The sequence below is a fragment of the Coenobita brevimanus genome, chromosome 60 (assembly GCF_032717465.1).
Source record: "Coenobita brevimanus isolate Jiangsu-jjx chromosome 60, ASM3271746v2, whole genome shotgun sequence".
Lineage (NCBI taxonomy): Eukaryota > Metazoa > Arthropoda > Malacostraca > Decapoda > Coenobitidae > Coenobita > Coenobita brevimanus.
In genome coordinates, this window is record NC_137013.1 from 10,198,673 (window position 1) to 10,202,719 (window position 4,047).

The 4,047-nt window shown below is 42.6% G+C and overlaps 1 non-coding gene across 1 annotated transcript; it reads right to left on the reverse strand.

The window, feature by feature from the left end:
* Window positions 1-419: 419 nt before the first annotated feature.
* TRNAR-CCU (transfer RNA arginine (anticodon CCU)) lies at window positions 420-492 on the reverse strand. The gene has a single exon. It is a non-coding gene; the product is annotated as a tRNA-Arg (tRNA).
* Between the last annotated feature and the right edge of the window lie 3,555 nt (window positions 493-4,047).

Here is a 4,047-nt window from a genome sequence, read left to right on the forward strand (position 1 = left end):
AGTGACAAGCCAAATGGTTTCCTGTAAGCCAAGAAACCTTTTACAACTGTGGGTGGTAACCATATAACCATACCATATGTGCTTCCTACGTGTCAACAAGTGGGTTGGTGGAGGGTTAGTGCCCCTCCCCGTAAAACAAATAACTCAAAGTCAAATGGCTACCCCTTACGGGATTATGGCGTCTGGCAATAGATAGACAGATAGATTATTTTATTATTATTATTATTATTATTATTATTATTATACATCAACGTATTGTCCGTCCTGGTCCGAGGCGCTTTGTTCGCTTGATTAGTTAGTTCTTTTTACGGGGTGGGGCACTAACCCCCCACAAACCCTTTTAGTCGCCTCGTACGACAAACAGGGATACTGAGGGGGTATTCTTGAAATCCCACTACCCCCATGGGGTAAAATTTCACGACCCCTGGGGGGACTCGAACCCCCAATCCCTGGCTTAGGAGGCCAATGCCTTATCCATTAGGCCACAGGGGCTGTTATAAATGAAGCAACAGGCTACGACAGTCAAGAGTGAGAGCAGTGGAAACGAGTTACCTGAGAGGAGCATGTGGAGTGACATGGAGGGACAGGTTGTGTAAAGGATGTCCTTGAGCTGAAGGTGTTGTGTAAAAGATGACCTCGAGCTGAAGGTGTTGTGTAAAAGATGTCCTCGAGCTGAAGGTGATGTGTAAAGGATGTCCTTGAGCTGAAGGTGTTGTGTAAAAGATGTCCTCGAGCTGAAGGTGATGTGTAAAGGATATCCTTGAGCTGAAGGTGTTGTGTAAAAGATGTCCTCGAGCTGATGGTGTGTAAAAGATGTCCTCGAGCTGAGGGTGTGTAAAAGATGTCCTCGAGCTGAAGGTGCTCTGTGTACTCATGATGTGGTGGAGGTGGTGGTGTGGTGGTTAATGGCAGGTTGGAAATATTACTCCTACGTCACAGGTTTAAGGAAATGGTGTTACCCAGTTGAACTATGGTTACATTTTAGTAATCTGCAAATTGGGTCTGAGTGGGATGGCCAGTTAGATGCGTGGCTGTATATTATTTCCATCAGAGTTAGCCGTGTCGTAGATAATATCAGCAATAGGGTGTGACTGTGACGGGTTAATATTCTAAGATACGGTATTAGCCTAACACGAATATTTATCTTGTTACCGCGAGAACATCTTATTTTGTTTTATTCTTACAAACCCGGACGACATTATTCGATGTATGAAGAAAAGCTGTGATTAAAGTTTCTAAAATCGTCTATAGTTTCATGTCGATGCCCTCTTGTATTTGAGTGCACAATCGATTTCAATTTGCATTCGGGGAATTTCGTAGACTCAGCACTATTTTTTTTCCCCAAATTGAAAGGCATCCTTTTGACATTAAGCAGAAAAAACAAATTTCGTCCTCGGAGTGAAGAGGCAGAGTGTAGCCTTTAATAAAACTTCGAAAGCTAGGCGGCTCATAGGTTATCCTGAGGCCTGGTTGGGTATGAAATACAAGTTTTGATTTTACACACACATGTTCTCAGCTGTGCAGGTTTGTGTACATGTACCGGGTATCAATGTAGTCAGGTCATAAAGTATGCAGCCAATTAAGAGATAAAGTAGTAACGTTAATCCAAAAACAACTACCAGGTATTACAATGTGCTGTGTTTCTGTATAAGATGTGATGTACCCGAGCACTGCGTCTTTACTATGAACCGACTGGGATATATACTGTACTCTACATAGGCACAGAAGCCTACGCAAGTGGCTCAGCAGTGTCTCCAAGCACTGCATCTATATTGCAAAATCTGTGGAGCAGTGTATTAACAAATCTCGTGTGAGGTTCACCGCCTCCTTGTATTTGAACACTTCCTATAATGTGAAACTGTGAGACATGTACTGTGTCTAGGTACTAAAACCTGCAGCAGTGTATTCCAGCTCTCTCTCTCTCTCTCTCTCTCTCTCTTTATATATATATATATATATATAAACAGAGAGAGAGAGAGAGAGAGAGAGATCTGAAAACTTAGGTGTGTGTGTGTGTGTGTGTGTGTGTGTGTGTGTGTGTGTGTGTGTGTGTATGTAATGGTAGAAAGGTATGACAGGCATGATATGATCGCGTTTTTCTGTGCCTTGGGAAAACATGAAAAACCATGTTGATGAAAACTATACGCTGAGGCTTCTCAAGAGTGTGGGAAATGTTTTATATGGTGATATTTTATGCTGCAGTGATATTGTGGAATGGAATTAAGCTGTTCAGGTAATGCAGTTACGAGCGGTATTAACGCGCTGATGCTTCAATATTGCCTGGTAATAGTTAATTAAGCCGCAGCAAGCCTCCTCACAATGGAGATGTCGTGTAGTGAATTGGATTCCTCCCGGTAACTACAAAGCGGAATTATTAGTTTGAAGATGATGTAATGGACTTATGTCGAGTCAGCGCTCTTAATAAGACTGATGTGCAGAGGTGGCCGCGTTGTCATGCTGAGGAATCCGAAATATCCACACTCAACTGCTGTTGTCCGGAGGCTTCCGTTTTTTAGCTAGATCTGGGCTGTGTCTGTGCTGGCCTGATACTGAACCAGTTGTTTAAGATCCGGTGCCGGGCTAGAGTTAGTGTATGTAAACTTTCTGTTAGTGGGCTAACGATTAATTGTCGCCCTCCGTTAGCAAGGCAAAGCAATTTAGCTTGTGTGTGTGTGTGTGTGTGTGTGTGTGTGTGTGTGTGTGTGTGTGTGTGTGTGTGTGTGTGTGTGTGTGTGTGTGCGCGTGCGCGTGTGTCTGTGTGTTTCTGTTTGTGTGTGTGTGTGTGTGTGTGTGTGTGTGTGTGTGTGTGTGTGTGTGTATGGATCTGTTGTCAGAGTATCTCAAAAAGTTGTGGACGAAATTTTACCAAACTTCCGGGATATGGCAACTAAGTGGATGTGCAGAGGTCTAAAACTTTTAGTGAGGATTTAATCAAAGACGCCCGAATGCCAGCCGCCATATTATTTTTTTATTATGTATTGGCTTTTTGTGAAACGCAGTGACTTAATTCTGTAGAGTTTTGTTAATTTTCTTCAAATTTTGTTTGTAGGTACAGTAGTTTGTACCTTAGTTAACAACATACTATGGTGGGCGAATAGCATTCGACCCACCACGTACTTTTGTTTCAGTCTGTTTCAGTGGCAGCTGACTTCTTCATCATTACAAGTGCTGCTACACTGTGCACAATCAGTGGAGCTCACTGATTTTGAAACGTTCAGGCAAATCATTACTCTGGAAACATTGAGTTTTATAGGAGTGTTACTATTCATGTAATTGCAAAGACGGTACACTCCATTAGATCGTTTTTGTTTAGTTCTGGTGCTGTGTAAGCATTGCAGGGTTAGTCACTGAACATACTGTACATCCTTACGTGAGATCAGCCCCTTTCAACCAGTATGGATTCAGAAACCAATCTTCAGTGGTGGCCAGGCCATAATACTGTTACGGCATAAAATCATCAGTGGTTCAGCAACCTGGTGAAAGTGACGCTGATGTAGAAGGAAGCAAATAACAGACAAGCCAGGCCGGTGGGTGTGAGAAGTTGGATGCATCAGGGCGTCACCGGTATATACACAAAGTTGGAGAGACATTAGCATATTGGGAGGGACATTGTTATAGTTCGCATTAACATGTACAGCCAGGATCAGAATTTCCTCCATTAGCTATTCCATTGGATTTATTTCAGACTTTAGGCAGGTCTTACTTTACTCCCTGATGCATCGTATCAAAGAGAATTATCTGTTGGCATAAAATCATATCAAACCCCCGTTAGCTTTGGAACGGTACCCAGCGGAAAGCAGTAAGAAGTAAAAGAGGTAAAATATTAGTCGAACTTTGTTCCTGACTACGTTTACAGGAGAGTGACCACATTTTTATAAGTATACGGTACTATTTTCGGGCCGGTACAGATAAGGTCAAAAATCCTTTACCCCTTCAGCCTGAGGATCTTTATTACAAACACACACACACACACACACACACACACACACACACACACACACACACACATTAATTATCATTTGGCTCTAACTTCATGCATCTACAGCC